Here is a 23,039-nt window from a genome sequence, read left to right as displayed (position 1 = left end):
GTTCAAGTGACAAATAAATTGTATTGTGTATTGTGTACACATGATTACAATTGAGCCGTCCACAGCGTATAGATACACGATAAAGGGAATAAAGTTTAGCGCAAGATAAAGTCCAGTAAAGTCCAATTAAAGATCGTCCGAGGGTCTCCAATGAGGTAGATGTTAGTTCAGAATGCTCAGATGGTAGCTCTCTGGTGATAGGATGGTTCAGTTGCCTGGTGACAGCTGGGAAGAAACTGTCCCTGAATCTGGAGTTGTGTGTTTTCACACTTCTGTACGTCTTGCCTGATGAGAGAGGGGAGGAGAGGGAGTGACCGGGGTGAGACTGGTCCTTGATTATGCTGGTGGCCTTGCTGAGGCAACATGATGTGGAGATGAAGTAAATCGAAGGGAGGTTGGATTGTGTGATGGTCTGGGCTGCAATTCTCTGCAGTTTTGTGCGGTCTGGGATGGAATTATTCCAAAACCATGCCATGATGCATTCCAATAAAATCTGCCGTTCCTTGTTATTACTGAATAATTAACGAGACTAGTTGGTGTGTATATGGGTGAATCAAATGCAGCCGTTCCATTCTGTTAGCTAGGGAGGGGATATTGTTAAGAGTTGCAATACTTCGAGGCAGAGTGGCACAATGCCTCGGACACCACCCACTGTTCCAAATCGGTCAAGGACTCCTGTTCCCCATACTGCCTTAAAATCAAATGTACTTGGTAGGGCGGCACTGTGACGATGCAGTAGATTTGCTGCCTTACAGCGCCATAGACCTGGGTTCAATCCTGACCACGGGTATTTTCAGCGTTCTCCCTGTGACCGTGTGGGATTCCCTGGGTGCTCCAGTTTCCGCCCGAAGATGTGCTGGTAGAGTAATTGGCCACTGTAAATTACCACTGGTGTCGATACACAACAGAGTAGTTCAAGGAAGAGCTGGTGGGAATGTGAGTGAAAAGAAGCAGGGTTGGAGGAAAGTAGGGGTATTATGGGTTGCATTGGCCTGCTTGGAGGTGGCATGGACTAAATGGGCTTCATGGCCTCCTCTTTGACCATAGTGTATATATTTTGTTTTCAATAAGTCCTTGATCCTTTTTGTGATCAACTTCCCAATCTCCCAAGTTCTCAATGCTGAAAGAGTTGTGCAGAAGCATTCTTGCTTATAATGGGAGGAATTGCTATGGATCCTGTGATCCACCCAGCATTGTCCCCTGATACATCAGGAGAAAGCAAAGCATTTCTCCTTGGTCTCTCCACAGCTGAGATTGAGGTGACACTGGGACTTCTCAAGCAGTGGTGTTTCACTGGAACTTCCTCTTTGGTCTCCCCCAGGTAGGGCAGCATGGTGGCACAGCGGTAGAGTTGCTGCCCGACAGCACCAGGGACCCAGGTTCCATCTCAACCATGGTGCTGTCCGTGCGTGCTTGTACATTCTCCCTGTGACTGCGTGGGTTTTCCCCGGGTGCTCCGGTTTCCTCCCACGCTCCAGAGACGTACAGGTTTGTAGGTTAATTTGACTTTGGTAAAAATTGTAAATTGTTCCTTGTGTGTAGGATAGTGCTAGTGTACAGGGTGTTTGCTGGTCGGCGTGGACTCGGTGGGCCGATGGGCCTCTTTCTGTGCTGTATCTCTAAAATAAACTAAACAAAAACTAAATTAATATGTTATTTCCTGGAGATGGGCACAAAAAAACTGGAGTAACTCAGTGGGTAAGGCAACATCTCTGGAGAAAAGGAACAGGTGACGTTTAGGGTTGAGACCCTTCTTCAGACTGAGAGTCTGATTAAGTCTGAGTGATTATTTCCTGGCCTTCTGGCCTAGTTGAATTATCATCATTGGGCTAATCTTGTCCGGGTAACTGAACTGACTGTTTTCCACTGAGTGAAAGAAGTGGTGAGAAATCCTCTGACATTTTGACGAGCCTGTAACCGAGCTTGACTTCTGCATGTGTCCCAGAAAAGAAATGAACAATACATTTGCTCAAAGTTGACCTACATACAAATCCAGCCTTAAGTTAACATTTCAGTGCTTTTCAAACCAGGTGACGGGTTTTCCTTCCGACTTGGGTTTCTACAAGGCTTGCCACAGTTTCTAAATCTAAGATTTATGAGACAGTGGTGCCCAAGTGTCCTGGTGCATTTGCAGCTTAATCAGACACCACTGTTTGCATCAATAAACTCCTCTGCAGGGATCAGCACAAAATGCACAACATTACAAGCAATATAGCTGAGACAGACACAACGTGCTGGAGTAACTCAGCGGGTCAGGCAGCATCTCGGAGAACTCAGCGGGTCAGGCAGCATCTCTAGAGTAACTCAGCGGGTCAGGCAGCATCTCTGGAGAACGTGGATAGGTGACGTGTCGGGTTGGGACTGATTGTAGTTGGGGGGGTGGGGGGAGGGGCGGGTGTTGGTGGAAATGGAACTAAGAACAGATCAAGACAAATCAGAGCCATCAACAGATGATCTCAGGCAGAGTGGTTCCCTGAAAGGCCAATAGTTGGCTAGGGATGAAGTGATCCAAGATCCTTCCCAAGCCAACAACTGGCCTATGAGGGAACCAGCCCACTTGAGGTCATCTAATACCAGCTCTGCCTGATTTGTTCTGGCTTTTACTCGCTTCCAGTTCGTATGTCGACTGAGATAGGAAGTGGAAAGTGACTACACAGAGCTGAGAACCTACTCAATGGTTATAGGAGCAGAAATAGGCCATTCAGCCAACAAGTCTACTCTGCCATTCAATCATGGCTGATCTATCTTTCCCTCACAACCATGTTCTTCTGCCGTCTCCCCATTACTCCTGACACCCGTACTAATCAAGAATCTGTCAATCCGCGCCTTAAAAAAACCCCAAAGACTTTGGCCTCAACAGCCATCTGTGGCAGTGAATTCCACAGATTCATCACCTTCGGACTAAAGGCATTCCTCCTCCTCTTTTCTAAAGGTACATCCTTTTATTCTGATGTTATGGCCTCTGGTCCAAGACTCTCCCATTAGTGGAAACATCCATTCCCCATGTACTCTATCCAGGCCTTTCTCGATTCAGTAAGTTTAAATGAGGTCCCCCCCTCATCTTTTTAAATTCCAGTGAGTACAGTCCCAGTTCCATTAAACGCTCATCATATGTTAATCCAATCATTCCTGGGATCATTCTCGAAACCTCCTCTGGATCCTCTACAATGCCAGCTCTTCCTTCCTCAGACATGGGGCCCCAATCTGATCACAATACTCCAAATGCGGTCTAACCACTGCCTTATAGAGCCTCAGCATTACATCCCTGTTTCTATATTCTATTGCTCAATTCCCCACACCCCTCCCCTGACAAAATCAGGGGGGAACATGATTTCAGGGTAACGTGAGGTAACAGTTCCTCCCCTCACCTAATTCAGTCTGAAGAAAGGCACTGACTGGGAAATGTCATCTGTCCATTTTCAACAGAGGTGCTGGCACTTTGTGCCTGTCCTTGGTATAAACCAGCATCTACTGTTGCTTTTTTAAATTGCATTAAAAGTAATCAAACTGCTTGCGTTATCTTACAATTTACTACTTTAACTGAAGTGAAAAGTTTAGGTATATGGAAGAAGAGACGGCACAGTCGGAGGCTTTTGTGTGCATTGTACGAGAGCAACTCTGAGAAGACTATTCAATTAGCCCCACTCATGACCCCCATCTGAAATCATGTTCCCTTATCCAGTTGCCTATCGAATGCAATTATTCAGTTCCTTTCACCCATTATTTTTGGCATTGCCCTCCGGATCATGTCCATCTGAATTGAGAAAGTAACATTTATTTCATGTCCCCATGAGTCCATTTGCTACTTACTTTAAAGCTGTGTCCTCTCTTTACCAAGCTTGTAGACACTGGGCATTTCTTGTTCAAAGATTGGATCATGAAAATGAACCAAAAAGATGAGAAAATTTAAATAATTAATTTCATTAAATTGATTTTATTTTTTTATTTTATTTAACCTTTATTTAACCAGGAGAAGTCTCATTGAGATTAAAAATCTATTTTACAAGAGAGTCCTGGCCAAGACAGGCAGCAGCACAGTTCCACAGTTACAGACAATAATTTAAAAACAACAGAGAACATATAAATAGAGTCACAGTCAGAACATCATCAAACAAAGCATGTACAGACAGAAGAGCCCGCTTCAACATCATTAAGAAGGGATTTAAATCTGTTTATAGAAACCAGCTCCTTAAGTTTCAGTTCATTCTGCAGCTGGTTCCATGCTGTCTGTATGGAGTTTGTACATTCCCCCTGTGACCACGTGGGTTTTCTCCGGGTGCTCCAGTTTTCCCCCACACCCCAAAGATGTGCAGGTTTATAGGTTAATTGTCTTCTGAAACTTGTCCCTGATGTGCAGGATACTAGTGTACACAGGTGATCACTGTTTGGGGCAGACTCAGTGGGCCGAAGGGTTAGTTTCTGTGTTGTATCTCTAAAGTCTAAAGAATGGAGGATAATGTGGATACATGATACTTACAAAAGTGGCATTTAAAGTAGCTTTTAGATAAGCGCATGGAAGTGCAAAGAATAGAGGGATATGAAACGTTTACAGGTAGATGAGATTAGTTTAGATTGGGATCATGTTTGGCACACACATTTTGGGCCAAAGGGCAACGTTCCTGTGCTGTACCATTCTATGTTAGATGAAAATGGCCATTCCTGCAGGAAAAATCAAAAATAATCATCTAAATATTGAGACGTGGCAGAGATCTGAGATACAAAGGGAACATATGATTGATTAAAGATTGATATGTGTTGTACAAGTAATTAGGAAGGCTAACATATAATATTGTTTATTGTGAGAATAATTGAATACTCATGTAGCCACAAGGACCATATCTAACTCCCTCTTAAATATAGCCAATGAACTGGCCTCAACTACCTTCTGTGGCAGACAATTCCAGAGATTCACCACTCTCTGTGTGAAAAATGTTTTTCTCATCTCGGTCCTAAAGGATTTCCCCTTTATCCTTAAACTGTGACCCCTTGTTCTGGACTTCTTCAACATCGGGAACAATCTTCCTGCATCTAGCCTGTCCAACCCCTTAAGAATTTTGTAAGTTTCTATAAGATCCCCCCTCAATCTTCTAAATTCTAGCGAGTGCAAGCCGAGTCTATCCAGTCTTTCTTCATATGAAAGTCCTGACATCCCTAAAGAAGTCCTAAAGAAGGATTCCAAATCCTGTACAGTGACTGTACTCCAGAGACATCAACAAAAGCACAACACGCTGGCAACTCTGAGCAGAGCAGGAAGCATCTGTGGAAACAGAGTCAATGTTTCATTGACCTGACATGTTTCTTTCTCCACAGACGGTCCCTCGCCTGCTGGGTATCGCCAGCATTTTCTGTCATTATTTCAAATCTCAAGTTTTCTGCAGTCTATTTTTTGCTTTGATTTTCCATTACTCCACAGTGGGCAGGTCTCTGTGAGGAGAGAGTGTCAACTGCTACCCACTGAAATGTCACGCAGCCTCCTCCCTGAGCTGGAGCAAGCAACTCTACAGTGGCAATCATCTTTTTTGAGTCTTTATAATAATAATAAATTTTATTTGCCGGCACCTTTCAAAGTCTGAAGGACACCTTACAGAAAATTAACAAGAGAGAAAAAACATATAGTCGGAGTAAAATAAATAATAGGGACATCACCAATACACAAATTAAAGACAGAATTCGCTCCAAAGACAAAATATCAAAAACACAATGTGAAGAGAGAGCAGCGGCAGCTAAACCGCGCCAGCGTCCACTCTCCCTTCCGACAGCCATCTTGGACACAGACTAACATATTCACATTACAAACAAAAAATCATCCCCCCACAATGGTTACCACTGTGGGGGAAGGCACAATGTCCAGTCCCCATCCCCAGTTCACCCAAAGTCAGGCCTATTGAGGCCTCCGCTATTGCCTCTACGGAGGCCCGATGTTCCTGGCCGTTCTGGCCGGGTGCTGTTACCCCGGCGTCGGGAGAGTCCACTCAGCGGCTGGGCCACCTGGAACGGCCGCTTCCTGACTGGGGACCGCGGCTTCCGAAGCCGACAAGGCCGCGCCGGTTTGGAGCTCCCAGGCTTCCGATGTTAAAGACGGCCCCGCCCGCTCCGCTCCGCAGACCCGCAGCCCGGAGGTGTTGAACACGGCGGTCACAGCTCACCGGAGCTCCAGCGCGGCGACCCAGGCAAGGCATCGCCCGCTCCACTCCACGATAGCGCTCCAGCGCTGTGCCGCCACTGAGGCCTGGGTGCTGGGCGGTCCCCGCCAGGAAACGGCACTCCACGCCCGCTGGTAGGCCGCGAGGATGGGTCGACGGGGCAGCCCGGAGAAAAAGCTGCCTCACCGACCAGGTAGGGACCTAGAAATATTATTACCCCCTACCCCCTACATTAAAAAGACTATCTCTCCCACAAACAGGGCACAGGACTCACTAAAACTGCAAAAAAAGTGAATTAAACAGCCGGCTGCTGGTTAGCAGCCATTCCCCAAGATGGCCCCTCCCACATTTTCTGTCAATTTTTCAATTCACAAGTTTTCTGCAGTCTATTTTTTGCTTTGCTTTTCCATTACTCCACAGTGGGCAGGTCTCTGTGAGGAGAGAGTGTCAACTGCTACCCACTGAAATGTCACGCAGCCTCCTCCCTGAGCTGGAGCAAGCAACTCGAGTGGCAATCATCTTTTTTGAGTCTTTGCTCGTCAGTTCCAAGCAAAGGCTGCAAACTGGAAACTTTAAGACTTTAGAAGACAAATGCTCTTTGGTCCACCGAGTCCATGCTGACCACTGATCACCTCGTGCATTATTCCTATCTTGCATACGAGGGTCAATTTACTCTCTTTAACCTGCAAACCTGTTCGTATTTGGGCTGTGGGGGGAAACCGGAGCACCCGGAGAAAACCCACGCGGTGACAGGTAGAACATGCAAATGGCGAACAGACAGCACCCGTAGTCCAGATCGAACCCTGGTATCTGGCGCTGCAAGACAGCAGCTCTACTACTGTGCCACCCTAACTTGGACTAAACTTTGGCCAAAATTGTGTTTTTGTTTCTGATTTATCTTGGTTATTATGGAGACAAACCAAAAAAACAATCAAAGGAAAATGCAGTTTTCAGCAAGTGAATCTTTTTATTTCACAGCCTCATCACAGAAATGCAAATGCACATGAAAATAGAGTCATAGTCACACAGCATGGAAACAGGCCATTTGGCCCATCACATACATGCCAACCACCTATATCAATCCTATATTCTATTAATTGGCCTGCAACTTTCTATTATCTGGGCCATTCCAGTGCTCATTTAAACACGTCTTAAATGCTGTCAGCAATTCCACCTCCATCGCTTTCTCTAGCAGTGCATTCCACGTACTCATCACTCTCTGGGAGAAAATAGATGACACTGTTAAGGGCGGCACGCTGGCGCAGCGGTAGAGTTGCTGCCTCACAGCGCCAGAGACCCGGGTTCCATCCTCACTTCGGGTGCTGTCTGTGTGGAATTTATACATTCTCCCCATGACCAGCGCGGGTTTTCTCCCGGTGTTCCAGTTTCCTCCCACACTCCAAAGGCGTACGGGTTTGTAGGATAATCGGCTTGTGTAAAATTGTAAATTGTCTCTTGGGTGTAGGATAGAGCTAGTGTGCGGGGTCGATGGTAGGCACGGACTCGGTGGGCTGAAGAGCCTGTTTCCGCACTGTATTTCTGAAGTATCAAGTTGAAAGACGCCCCTCAGATCCCCTCTAAGCTTCTTGCCCTAAATTTATGTCCTCTAGTGTTATCTACCTCTGAAATGGGGAAATATATCCTGCAGTCTACCCTGTCCATATCCCAAGAGTGTGTATGTTCCTGGGTCACTAACCCATGCATGTTGGAGCAGCAGGGCTCGATTGTTGTGATATCAGATCAGATGGCAGTCAGCAAATTCTCCCATCTTCTTCCTTATAATGACCTTAATGAATGCAGTTCTATACCAATGGCTGAAGATGCAAACTGCAACTGGGAAAATGCCTTGTGCCAAGCAAAATGCAGATTTGCTGGCAGATGAGCCGTTTTGCAAAGGGCAATGGTTTCTCACCTGCTATTGGAACAGTGTCTTGTATCTCTGAGACACGCCATAAAATGAAGCACATTATCCTTTCTGCTTACAGCAGCCAAAATCAAGGTCACAGTGCCATCTTCTGCCCTCGCAGTAACCCCGAATATCAATTTTTCATGTAATCTGTTCCGGAGAGAAGATTTTGAGGCATTTCTGTGTTTGCCTCAGCAGTTTTCGGTGAAGATTCCATGTGTCAAAGCATTTAAATTAGAATTAATAACCCCTTCGTTGATTCAAGTTCACTTAATGTCCCATGACTAACGCTGACAGCGTTCATAATTTTACAAGATGTGTGAAAGGTTGACTGATAAAGCAAAGCATCGGAATGCAAATCTTGAGGACAGCAGGTGGTAAGAGTGGCACACAGTGGCACACAGTTGCTGCCTTACAGCGCCCGAGACCTGGGTTTGATCCTAACTATGGATCCCGTGTGTATAAAGTGTGTACCTTCTCTCCGTGACCTGCGTGGGTTTCCTCCGGGTGCTCCGGTTTCCACTCACACTCCAAAGACATGCAGGTTTGTAGGTTAATTAGCTTTGGTAAAATTGGAAGTTGTCCCCAGTTTGTGTAAGATAGTGTGAGTGTGTGGCGATCGGTGGTTGGCACGGACTTGGTGGGGCGAAGGGCCTGTTTCCCCACTGTATCTCTATACTAAACTAAACTAAACTAAACTAAACTAAAGCAGTTTGAAAGTCCACTTGAAGAAAACCGCAAGGTGATGGTTGTTTCAGCGAAAAATGGTCATGAAAATGATGTACAGGTCCACCACCGATTTCCCAGCACCCTTGGTTCCAGAGACTTGCTGAACTATCTGTTTTGCAGGACCAGCAAAGGTCACGACCTCCAAGAGGGGTACTGGAACGGCCCCCCTAGGCTGCTCTGGAGCCAAGATACCGGCCCTCAATGTCGGCTATGGGAACGGATCTGCCGGCTCCGGCCAGGACACAGTTCCAGAACCCTGGCCGCAGGGTGCAAATTCGACCCACTGATCGGCTGCACAAGTCCTGATGTGGTTGAGATCGGCCGTCCCGACCCGGCCTAGGCACCACAATTTAGGGGGAGGTATTTGAAGTGGGTTTTTGTAATTTTGTCCGGATTACAGGAGGTGTCGGAAAATTGCTGGGGAACCTGTATTTGTAGAAAAGCCAAAGTAATTTTCTTCTGTCTTTTGGGGAATGGATGTTGGTGTTTTCTCATGGTCCACCCTGTATGTGAATTCATGTCCACACTCATGCTTAAGTGGCCTAACAAACCAGGAACTGTATCAGGTGCAGGGAAGGAATGCCTAGCACAACAGAGGCAGGCACGCACACACCAGGAATTAATTAAAAAGTAATCTGTCTCCATCTGCAATAATGCCCCATTAGTAGTGCTCAAAGTAGCTGAATTAGCATATAATCAGCATAAATGGCCAATATTTTGATTATCCAGTTGTGAAGTAGGCAACAGGACTGGAAAATCATCCTGGGTTAAGAACATTTTACTTTCGCAGAGACACTTTGAACTCTGCCTCCAATAATCAAACTGATCAAATAAGGCATGGTAGATAGACACAAAATGTTGGTGTATTTTATGTGTATCTTTGGTGTAAACCAGCATCTTCAGTCCCTTCCTACACATAGTAGGCATGGTATTATGGTTGAGGTGCACGGTGGCACATCGTGCCTCACAGCTCCAGAGACCCAGCTTCGATCCTGACTACGAGTGCTGTCTGTGTGGAGTTTGCATGTTCTCTCCGTAACCGCATGGGATTCCTCCGGGTGTTCCGGTTTCCTCCCACCCTCCAAACATGTTCAGGATGGTAGGTTAATTGGCTTCGGTAAAAATTGCAAAATTGTCCCTAGTGTGTAGGATAGTGCTGGTGTACGAGATGATCACTGGTAAACATGGACTCGGCGGGCCAAAGGGCCTGTTTCAGGGCTGTATCTCTACACTAAACTTGTTGCCTTCTGTCCTTTCAATAATTTCGTGTCAAACCTGTGGGGCAATCCCTTGTTTTCCATCTTGCTCGTTAGCTTTAAAAGCAAAACTATCTGAAATGCTTCTTGAAATTTTTGAGACATCAAGGGCGACATTGAAGTTAACACTCGGTGGAACGAAGAGCATGTTTCCACCTGTATCTCTACAATTAAAAACTAATTAATGAGAATTGAACATATAAGGTATGGTAAGATATAAAGATGTGTGACTTTATGGAGCCTTTGGCCCTTCTACTGGGGACAAAACCCTGGGCAAATATATTTAACTTTGTAATTTAGCTGACTCCTTTGGAGCAGATGGGAATACAGTATGATCATGATTGTATTTCAAATAGGGCAATACAGACAGGAGAGGTCAATTTAACCTCTCTAACTTGCTCCACTGTTTAATCGGGTGGCAGACTTGATCTTTGTCCCACTTTTCTGCCCGAGCTTTGTATTATTTAACAATCATAACAAAGAATTCACAATCATTTTGATTCAGGAGTTTTTGGTTGACCCGAATATTGACCGTACTTTGAGGGAGAAAAATTTGAACTTGAGTTGGGGAGAAAGGAATAAAAGGTCTATGCTTTTCATCGACTGAAATGTTTCTTGTAAAGGCGGTGACAGCTGGCACAATGCAGAGTCTTGAAGACTGAGATTGGTATATTTCTTGAGGTCAGGGGTGTTAAGGGATGTGGATAAAAGACATGAAAGGGAAGTTTAGTTGAAATTCATCTGTAAACTTTCCAAATGTCAACACAAACAGTCGGGGTTAAATGCTCTTCTCCTATTCCGACACAATCTTTTAAGATTTATTTTCATCATCTGTGCCATTACAGGCAAGACCAGAATTCAATTTCCAGCCCAAATTGCTCTTAGGAAGGTGGTGGTGGAGAATTGCTGCTTTCACCTGTTGTGGTCCTTTAGATGAGGGTGACTCCATGGTAATGAAGGCTGGGGACTTTCAGGATTTCATCCCAGCGCACAAACCAACCTCCCTTCCATTGACTCCAGCTACACTTCACACTGCCTTGGCAAGGTCAGCAGTACAATCAAGGACGAGTCGCACAGTGGCCACTCCCTCTTCTAACCTCTCCCATCAGGCAAGAGGTATAGAAGTGTGAAAACACACACCTCCAATTCAGGGACAGTTTCTTCCCAGCTGTTATCAGGCAACTGAACCTTCTTACCACCAACTAGAGAGTGGGCCTGATCTACCATCTACCCCATTGGAGACCCTTGGACTATCTTTAATCTGACTTTTCTAGACTTTATCTTGCACTAAACATTATTCCCATTATCCTGTATCTTTATACTGTGGATGGATCATGTGTTTGCTTTTCATTGACTGGATAGCACGCAATAAAACAACCTTTTCACTGTACCTTGGCACACATGACAATAATAAACTAAACTAAACTAACCATGAAGAACTGGTTAATTGCTTATGTCAGGATGGTGTATGATTTGCCGAGGAACCAAGTTGCGGAGATATAAGAAAATGCAGATGTTGGTTTTTGCAAAAAAAGACACAAAATGCTGGAGCAACTCAACAGGTCAGGAAGCAGATCTGGAGAATATGGACAGGCAAGGTTTCAGATTGGGCCCCCTGTTTAGTTTAAAGTTTAGATATTCTATTCTTCTATTCCAAGTCCATGCCAACTAATGATTACCCACTATTTCTTTGTTATTCCCATTTTGCATCCTTTGTACACTAGAGGCAATTTACAGAACCCAATTAACCTGTAAACCTGCACGTCTTAGGAGTGTGGGAGAAAACCGGAGCTCCTGGAGAAAACCCACATTGTAAACTGAAACATCACCTATGCATTGCCTCCAGAGATGCTGCCTGATCTGCTGAGTTACTCCAACACCTAGTGTCTATGTTTGCAACGTTGCCTGGAGACACAAGGAACTGTAGATGTTGGAATCTTGAGCAAAAGACTCAGCAAGTCAAGCAGCATTTGTGGAGGGAACAGACAGACAATGTCTTTGGTCAGAACCGTTCTTTGGTGCAAGGCTATTTGTTTCGTTTGTTTAGTTTAGTTTAGAGATACAGTGTGGAAACAGGTTCTTTGGTCCCCCGAGTCTGCGCCGACCAGTGATCACCCGTGCACTAGTTCTATCCTACACACTGAGGGTAATTTACAGAAACCAATAAACCTACAATCCTGCACGTCTTTGGAATGTGGGAGGAAACCGGAACACCTGAAGGAAAACCACGCGGTCATGGGAAGAATGTACAAATTCCCTACAGACAGCACCCGTAGTCAGGATCGAGCCCGGGTCTCTGGCACTGTGAGGCAGCAACTCCACCACTGCGCCACCGTGCTTCCCTAGTTATGAGCACCGGTCTATTTTTTCTTGGGAATGCAAGCTCTCCGATGTACAGACTTCATTGTAGGAATAACGATAGCAAAACTAATGCAAACTGCAGTGAATTGATTGCTGGTGATTGCTGGTCAGCACAGACTCGATGGGCCGAAGGACCTGCTTCCACAATGTATCTCCAAAGTCTAACGTAGAGGAAAAAATAACTTCTGTTACCATCCCCACAGTGACACACTGACAAAGGCCGGAGATTTCCAGTTGGTTATTGTAAATGACCCAGTCATTCTCACAAACATGGTACAACAGACTTTATTAAAAAGACACTCATAGTACACTGCCGCATGTTGCTTCAGCTGTGTAGCGGCAATTAGACTAACAGCACAAGCTGGGTTACAATAGTATAAAACCCTGTAGTAGGTGGAGCTGCTAATAATAAAGCACTATTGGTTAGTATGGAGTAACCAATTGACTGTTATAAACAGTCAACCTTTCCCCCAGCTTCTGTTAAGCACCACATTTCCCATCAATGAAATTGCTGTCAGAGTGTGAAATACAAAGAAAATAGTTTATCCAGTAGTCGGGGGGGGGGGGGGGGGGGTTAGAATTCAAAGATTGAGATGAGAGGAACAAAACGTGAATAGAGCACATAAAAACTTAGAATGGATGTCAAAACATTGCCAGCGAAAGCATTTTGAGAAACCAATATGTTGTGTGTCAGCCTTGGTTAGTTGGAGTATCGCAAGTAATGGATGTCATTTTTGGTTAGTTCAAGAAATGTATACATAAGGTGTCAGCCTGGGCTCCAAAAGTAGAAATAAGGAATTGCCGATGCTGGTTAGTACACAAAAGCACACAAAGTGCTGGAGTAACTCAGCGGGTCAGACAGCATCTCGGGAGAAGATGGGTGGGTGAGATCAGAATAGTATTGTGATTCAGACATCAGAAGAAGGATCCCAGCATGAAATGTCACCCATCCATGTTCTCCAGAGATGCTGCCCGACTCGCTGAGTTACTCCAGCATTTTGTGGCCTTTTTGGTTCCTCAAGTGTTGTCTTTCAATCCTGCGCTGGATGCCTGCAATAGTGAACGTCACGACCTCAAGTTTAGCAGCAAGGGTATGTTGCTTTGTTGGGGAAGAGTTTGAAGAGATGGCTTTAAATTGAGTGTTTATTTGCACATCAGGACCTTGCCTATTCCTGCCTGTGACGTGGTGGGTACTGAAAATCCCACAATACTATTCAAAGAATGGATAGATCAGTCCTCTAGCTTTGCGCTTGTTGTATCTTTGGGTTGAAAACTTTAACGTGCGCTGTGTTTCGGTACGTATAAAGGTGGCGTTGCAGTAGAGCCGCTGCCTCACTGCGCCAGAGACCCGGGTTCGATCCTGACTGTGGGCGCTGTCTGTACGGAATTTGTACGTTTCCTCTGGGACCGTGCGTGTTTTCGCGGGGTGCTCTGGTTTCCTCCCACACTCCAAAGATGTGCCAGTTTGTTGGTTAAATCTCTTCTAGTATTCTCTTCTATTTCTACTTCCCACTTTTTCTTTTTTTTTATATACACACTTCACGTTTTTCTATTCTCTATCATCTATAGAAAAACGTGAATTTTTCAAATCTTTATTCTAATCTACATCTCCGAATAAAGATTTGAAAAATTATCTTTTAAGGGGCCTTCTCTTCTATTTCTACTTCCCACTTTTTCTTTTTTTTTATAGACACACTTCACGTTTTTCTCTTCTCTCTATCATCTATTTTTCCACTTTTTCCCCTTTCTATTGTTTTCTTTTTCTTGTCTTGCTTACTTCCTTCTCATAACATAAAACTAGAGGTTGTACATAGAATGGATTACGGTATGACATAGTTGGCACCTAAAATTAGGTTCCACTGTACTGTTTTGTACTGTATTAACTGCTAATAAAATAAAAAATAAAAAATCTCTTCTAGTATGTAGGATAGAACTGGTGTATGGGTGATCACTGGTCAGCACAGACTCAATGGGCTGAAGGGCCCGCTTCCACGATGCATCTCCAAAATAAACAAAATAATTTATCACAGTTTTTCACGATACAGCATAGGTAATGACAATTAAAATGCCAAATGGACTGTTCATTACTTATCATAGCACACAAGTCGATAATTTAGCCCATTGCCCTGGTGGACGAAACTAAACTAAATTAAATTCACAGTGTGGGCCTTGGTGGGTTGTGGATTCTCTTGGTACATTTGAAAAATGTTTATTTTGATGCAAGTTGTGAAGGGGAAATTGGAATATACAATCTTTTGGACAAGTACAGGTCGATCAAATGAGTTTGCATGGATTTGAATAATCATGTCTGACTCATCTGGCGGAGTCTTTCTGAAGGTTACTGGCATGATGGATGTGCATTTGTGGATGTTTTTATTGATTTGCAGAAGACTTGAGATTCAACCTGTGAGATGATTAGGAATAAATGAAATTACGTGGGAGGTTCCGTTGTGCACAGTGGGTATTTGGAAACTGGGAGACAGAAGGGATAAATGATTCTTCATCTGATGAGCTGTATGTGATCTCTTGAAACATTCATAATGATGAGTGACCTGGATGAAGGGATAGAGACTGTTGCATGAAAATGCGCACACAAGACAAAGTGCTGGAGGAACCGCCACAGGAGGTTTACAAGAAAGATCCCAGGAATTATTGGGTTAACATATGATGAGCACTGGGCCTCTACTGGCTGGAGTTTAGAAGGATGAAGAGGGACCTCATTGAAACTTTCCACGTAGTGAAAGGCCTGGATAGCGTGGATGTGGAGAGGATGTTTCCACTAGTGGGAGAGTCTTGGACCAGAGGCCATAGACTCAGAATAAAAGGACGTTCCTTCAGGAAGGAGATGAGGAGGAATTTCTTTAGTCAGAGGGTGGTGTATCTGTGGAATTAATTGTCACAGAAGGCTGTGGAGGCCAAGTCATTGGGTATTTTTAAAGCGGAGATTGACAGATTCTTGATTAGTACGGGTGTCAAAGGTTATGGGGAGAAGGCAGGAGAATGGGGTTGAGAGGGTTCTTTAGTAACTTGTCAGTTTCTTTCTTTGTTGAACTAAATTAAGGCGCATGTTGCAATCAAAAGCGCTTGAACAATTGGTTGGAAAGAAAGCCAAACTGTAAGAAAGACGACTGCGCCTCAGCCATGATTGAATGGCGGAGTAGATGCGATGGGCCGAATGGCCTTATTCTGTTCCTGTGACATGAACTTATGAACTCAGTGGGTCAGGCAACATCTACAGAGGAAATGGACGGAAGGCGTTTCAGGTCAGGACGCTTCGCCAGACTGATAATATTAGTGGGGAGAAAGCTGTAAAAGAGAGGTGGGGGCAGGACAAAGCCTGGCAAGTGGCAGATGATACAAGTGATGGGTGGTTCGTGGTTGATATTGTGTTTGGAGACACCGTGATTTGTGCAGATGAGAGCAAGGTTTCGTGGGGATCAAACATGCGGAAAATCTTGGCATCTGATCTACAAAACCCGGGATACTTATAATCATCCACTTTAGAATAAAGAAAAAGTAAATACGCTTTTTCCCCTTATAATGAGATGTGAGAAGCTGTGAGAAGAAAGTACACAGGCATTCACTTCACATAGCATGCTGAAAGCTAATGCATCAGAGGTAATCAGAGGCTAATGAAACGTTGGCCTTCATCACCGTGGGGGTTGGATTATAGAGGTAACATGGTGATTCTGCAGTTCAACACAGGTTGGGTCTGTCGGTTTCTGGAGTTTAAGATTACTTCGAGCACTGAACTTTGGGTGTGATGCTATGGCTGAAGTAAGGGGCTCTGTACAGCTTTCCCAGGGTGATACCAGCAAATGCAATTTAAATTATTAGCAAAGATGCACAAAGGTTGCACAGAAAAGCTGGAGAAACTCAGCGGGTGCAGCAGCATCTATGGAGCGAAGGAAATAGGCAACGTTTCGGGCCGAAACCCTTCTTCAGACTGATCAGGGGTGGGGGTGGGTGGGGACAAGAAAGGGAAAAGGAGGAGTAGCCGGAAGGCTGGAGGGTGGGAGGAGACAGCAGGGGAGCTGAGGAAGGGGAGGAGACAGCAAGGACTAACAGAATTGGGAGAAGTCGATGTTCATGCCCCCGGGGTGCAGACTCCCCAAACGGAATATGAGGTGCTGTTCCTCCAATTTCCGGTGCTGCTCGCTGTGGCCATGGAGGAGACCCAGGACAGAGAGGTCGGAGACGGAGTGGGAGGGGGAGTTGAAGTGCTGAGCCAAGGTGTGCTGTGCACAAAGGTTGCGCTGAATTTGAGGCAGCTTCAGTCGCTGTCTTGAAAATTGAACCAATAAGACCTGAAAAACATAAGACATAGGAGCAGAATTAGACCATTCAGCTCATCGAAGCCCATTAAAGAAGAGCCGTGTTGATTACTCAGCCCAGCTTCAATTGGGGAACAAAAGGCAGAGCAATGAGATGATGTGAATGATGACACTTCAATCCAACAGATATTAATTGTCCCAAGGAGCCTGTTTCCATGCTGTGTTTAGCAGCTTCAATCCAGAGGCCTGGGTGGGAGGGTGGCTGGCTGTGCCACATAACATGCAGCTCGTGGAAAAGAGTGGCCAGGAGGCTGCGCATTGAACATTCTGCGCAGCTGGCCGCGAGGAGCAGAGGCATTGTGACGTCATCCAGCTCGCTTCAGCTCGTTAACTTCAAAAAAGATCTCAGATTGGTGAACAATTTTAGTAAAAAACTCGGGAAATAATGAATCAAATTTTCAGATGAGGCGATTTTCGAGATCATGAGGTAAATCTCTCCATGAATATGTAAAAATTTCAACGTTAGCGTGTCGGGTTTTCGAGGAGATGTGTATCACAGAAAAACACACACAAATAAATACATCCACTTCCAAGATCAGAGTTTTATCTATATTACTGAAAGTCTGACCTTGACCACTTCCTGTTGTTCTGTATATTGATTTTAGAACAAAACGCTGCCACTTATGGCAGTGATGTGTGGCCATCTTACTCAGAGTCCCCCTCCGCTGCGCAGGACAAGAGGATTCTTTCCATCGATGTAAAATAAAAGAGTTATTAGTGTTTAAAAAATGTTGAGATTCTCTCTCCTGAAGGCCACGCCCATTCCGGAGGGACTATAAAACCCGGAAGTGTTGAGTGCCTCAGTCAGTCTCTGTAAGATGGGGGAACGAGAGGGCCACGTCTCTCAGTCTGAGCTGTGAATAACACTGAACAAATGTCTACTAAACTGTGAGTGGTATTACTGAACTGTCAGTGCCCTCAATGTTGTTTGAAAATATCGTTTGGAAATGCTAAAGTTTGGAAATGCTAAAGCTGTGTTGCCTTTGGTTTGGAAACGCTAAAGCTGTGTTGCCTAATTAAAGTTGCCTTGCCTAATTAAAGTTGCCTTGCCTAATTAAAGTTACCTTGCCTAATTAAAGTTGCCTTGCCTAATTAAAGTTGCCTTCTATATTATTAAAAGTCTAATCTTGACCGCTTCCTGTTTGCGTTTTATATTGATTTTAGAAAAAAAACGCTACCGCGTACGGCTGTGGTTTTTGGCCATCAGAGTCCCCCTCCGCTCATCAGGTGCTCAGGATTTTTCCCTTGATGAAAAATAAAAGAGTTATTTGTGTTTAAAAAAGTTGAGATTCTCTCTCCTGTCAAGCTCACTATTTTCTGTTTTCTCTTTCTCTGCTCGAAAGCCACCTTAATCCCCTTTTATTCAATTACTGCTCCACCAGTTCACCTTTAAATCTGTCGTATCCGGTTCTCTTTATGCTCAATATCCACCTTCATTTATCCCATGTACGAAGCATTCTGAGGTGAAAGAGACCGCACTAATGCAATCTATTGCTGGAATTCTGCAGAACATTTTGTTCATTGCTGTCAGTAAAAGAGAATCGCCGAGCCTCTCCACATTACCACAGTTTGTGTTGTCATAAAAGATTTCCGGGTAGTCCAATGAGTTGTTGCAATGAAAAGATTTGCGACTTGGTTTCCCACCCCCCCCAGCTAGAAATGGTCAGGAAGAGTGAACCATCTTCTGGTAATTGGTTGAGGGATAATGAGGTTGATGAGAGGAGGATAGCGTCATACCCCGTACACTTAACACTATCCTGCACACTAGAGACAATTTATAATTTGCAGAAACCAATTAACTCAGTGCTGACAGCACCCATGGTCAGGATCGAACCCGTGTCTCCGGCACCGTGAGGCAGCAACTCTACTGCTGTGCCAACGTGCCGCCCTTGGAGAAAAATAAATAGCTTTAATTGCTCGGGTGTGGAGGAAGTCATCTGCTGTTGCAGTTTGTGACTGGCAGCCAGCATAAAGAAAGACTAGGAAGAAGCTGCACATGCTGGTTTACACCGAAGATTGTGCTGGAATAATTCAACGGATAAGGCAGCATCTCTGGAAAAAAGAAATAGGTGACGTTTTGGGTTAAAATCTTTCTTAAGGTCACAAGTGATTGGAGCAGAATTAGGCATTTCAGTCCATATAGTCTGCTCTGCCATTCAATCATGACTGACCTATCTCTCTCTGCAACCCCATACTCTTGCCTTCTCCCCATAACCCCGTACTAATCAAGAATCTATCTATTGACGGTCTCCACAGCCTTCTGTGGCAAAGAATTCCACTGATTCACCACCCTCTGACTAAATAAATTCCTCCTCATCTCCTTCCGAAAGGAACATCCTTTAATTCTGGGGCTATGACCTCTTGTTCTGCACTCTCCCACAAGTGGAAACATCCACATCCACTCCACCTCCACTCTATCTAAGCCTTTCACTTTCTTCAGACTGAGAGTCAGGGGAGAGGGAACTAGAGGTATGAAAAAGTTCCAATAACAAACAAATGAAAGGAAATGATAAGAACAAATCAAAGCCAACACCAATGATCTAGGAAAGGTGGAGCCCACATTGGTCCATTGTTGGCTGTGGATAAGGTGATTCTGAACAGTGAAACTAAGCAGAATGACAGTGAAACTAGTAGGATCGACTAGAGTGTGGGAGGATCAGAGAGAGAGGGCATGCAAAGGTTACTTGAAATTAAAGAAATTAATATTCATAGCGCTGGGCTGTAAACTGCGCAATGGTCCGAAGAAGGGGCTCGACCCGAAACGTCACCTAATCTTTTTCTCCAGAGATGCTGCCTGACCCACTTTTTGTTGCTCCAGTTTTTTATGTCTATCTTCGGTTTAAACCAGCATCTGCAGTTCCTTCCCATACATTACAGCATTATTGGACAGTGCTTCTACGCAGCGGCGGTGGAAAGCATCTTGTCCGGGAACATTACCATCTGGTTTGGGAATTGCTCTGCCAAGGACAAGAAGGCTCTGCAGAGAGTAGTGCGTTCGGCCGAACGCACTATGGGAACTTCACCCGCCCCCCTGCAGGAACTATACAACAGGAGGTGCAACTCCAGAGCAAATAAAATCATGGGAGACCCCTTCCACCCCTGCAACGGACTGTTCCAGCTGCTACGGTCAGGCAAACGCCTCCGTTGCCATGCGGTGAGAACGGAGAGGTTGAGAAGGAGTTTCTTCCCAGAGGCAATTCGGACTGTAAACGCCTATCTCACCAGGGACTAACTCTACTGAACGTTTTTCCTTCCATTATTTATTATGTAAAAGAATATGTGTGTTATGATTGTGTTTATAATTTGTTTGGTTGTTTTGTTGTTTGTCTTTTGCACAAAAGTCAGTGAGCATTGCCACTTTCATTTCACTGCACATCTCGTATGTGTATGTGACAAATAAACTTGACTTGACTTGACTTGACTTGACACTCGAGCAAGTAAATTGGCAGCAGCCGTTATTGGGTTCTCCCCGTTGGATTGCAACCTTGTCGTGGTCGGTGAGCTTGTCGTGTGTCTCAGTGACCCCTAGAGCTATGCCAGCGGGTGATTCGTCTCCTGATAGGGTCTCCCATGCCTGGACAGATCGAAGGATGGAGGCGAGATGAAGAGCGATCCACTGGTCCTCCAGGTTGGAGGTCGAGCACAGGGCCAACAACCCTGTCTCATAAAACAAATATGTTATGGAAACAGCAACTGGAGGAATCAACACTGAGTGGAGGACCTTCGTTGCTGCCCTACATGCCTGGAGGCAGAATAGGCAGTAAGTAAGTAAGTTATTGGGTAAATTCACATCTGGCGTGGAAGTTGTTTAAGGGCCAAGTAATCAGAGTTCAGAACTGGCATGTTCCAGCAAGGAGGAAGGATAAGGAGAGCAAGGTAAGGGATCTTTGGATGACAAGAAAGGTGTAAATTTGGTCAATTCTCTCCCCTCAATTTAATAATGCCCTAGAACTGACTTTTTGGAAAATAGACACCAGAAGCATTACTCCCTTTGAAACCAGGACTTAGACAAGGTTCAATGGAGGTAGACACAAAATGCTGGAGTAACTCAACGGGACAGGCAGCATCTCTGGAGAGAAGGAATGGGTGACGTTTTGGGTCAATTGGCCTTCCAATGATAGCTGGACTTCTTGAAACTTCATCTTCTGTTTTTTATTTCAGCTATTCAGCATTCAATTCTTCCTCTTTGATTGGGGCTACAAATATTATAAATGAGCAATGAATAGCAGTGGATTTTTTGGTGCTTGGGATAAGACTACTTCATTTAATATCTGGGATATTGGCCATGTAAGCAATCGTTTGTATGAATCAAAAATGTATCATATAAAAATGCATAAATATAATCTTGGGTAGACAAAAATGCTGGAGAAACTCAGCGGGTGAGGCAGCATCTATGGAGGGAAGGAAATAGGCGACATTTCGGGTCGAGATCCTTCTTCAGACATTCGATTTTCCAGCATCTGCAGTTCCTTCTGAAAAATAATCTTGTATCACAAGCACCATTTTCCATGAATTGTCACAATATTTTGTCTATGTTTATTTGAATATTTAATAGGAATTTTACCAATGTAAATTTATCCTTTGACCACAGGCTCCCACGAAATGTTCACTGAAATTTCTTCTCAGGAGCCATTTTCGCTCAGAAACTCATATTTCTAATGTCCAATGTTACAGAGTAATGAAACTTTAATCTTTTTAACTTTAGCTTGCAGACTTGCAGGTCAAGTGAGCACTTTCTTTGCAGTGTTATTCTAATTCATAACTCTGGATAAAACTTATCAGCTTGTTATTCAATTGTATCTTTGGAAGAATCTTTCCCTCCAGTCTTTCTGCAGTTTTACCCCAACTTGCTTGGACCTGTAACTCTGTGTTAAATTGGAATATGTTTTTTTAAATTTTTTATTCTTTGTTTTTTTTTACAAAGCAAAGCAAAACAGAATCTGAACTGAGAATTTCAACAATTTAAGTCTGCTTGTCGTCAAGTCCGTTCCACCCTATAGAGGTGAAATAATTTTTATAACGGTTAAAGAGGGAGCAATTTATGTTCTATGAAAGTGTTCAATAAATTTTCCCCAAGTCTTATCAAATTTAACCAAGGGTTAAACTCTGTAACTCTGTGTTGAATTGGAATATGTTGACTAAGTTTAATTTGGTTTCGTTTAGAGATACAGCACAAAAACAGGCCCTTCAGCCCACTGAGTCTGTGCCGATCAGCGACCCCCCGCTTGCACTAGCACTATCCTACACACTAGGGACAATTTATGATTTTACCGAAGCTAATTACCCTACGAACATGTATGTCTTTGGAGTGTGGGAGAATAATGGAGCCTCCGGACCACACGGTCACAGAGAGAAGGTACAAAATCCATACAGACAGCACCCATAGTCAGGATCGAACCGGGTCTCTGGCGCTGTAAGGCAGCAACTCTACCACTGCACAACCTTACTGTTCTATTTTAACATCGAGGAAACATTTAGTGCACTTTGCTCAGATGCATTGATGTGATCATTTTATTTAAACGTATCTATTCTACAATGAACCTCTGCACAACTAAATGTCTAAAACTAAAATGAGGTCAGAAATATAATTGTTCAGAGGCTAAGCATTAGTGTGCATTACCATCCACAAAGGTTTTGTCGTCTCTGTGAAATGAACCAAATTTAATAAGAGAACGTGAGGTAAATTAACCATTTGAAAGGTAGTGACCACAATATAAGATATAGCCTACAATGTGAAAGGGAGAAGATGGAATCGGATGTGTTGGTATTACAGCTGAGCAAAGGGGACTATAGAGACAGGAGGGAGGAGCTGGCAAAGATTGACTGGAAAGGGGCTTTGGTAGGAATGATGGTAGAGCAGCAATGGCAGGAATTTCTGCGGATAATTCGGAAGGTTAAGAATCATGCCATTCCAAAGAGGAAGAGAGATTCAGGGAGAGAATAAGACGACCATGGCTGACAAGGGACGTCTAGGACAACATAATAGCAAGAGAGAAGGCATATAACATTGCGAAGATTAGTGGGAAACCAGAGGATAGGGAAGCTTTTAAAGAACAACAAAAGGTAACTGAAAGGACAATATGGAGAAAAATGATCAAGTATGAATGTAAGCTATCTAGTAATATAAAAGGATATATAAAGAGTAAAAAAGAGGCAAGAAAGGGCATTAGACCACTGGAGAAAGATGTAGGAGAGGTGATGACTGGAAATCAAGAAATGGCAGAGGAATCAAATAACCTTTTTGCATCAGTCTTCACAGTGGAGGACACCAACAGTGTGCCTGCAATCTTAGAGAGTCAGGGGGTGGAAC

Source organism: Leucoraja erinacea, chromosome 5 (assembly GCF_028641065.1).
Source record: "Leucoraja erinacea ecotype New England chromosome 5, Leri_hhj_1, whole genome shotgun sequence".
Classification (NCBI taxonomy): domain Eukaryota; kingdom Metazoa; phylum Chordata; class Chondrichthyes; order Rajiformes; family Rajidae; genus Leucoraja; species Leucoraja erinaceus.
This window is presented reverse-complemented; position numbering follows the sequence as displayed.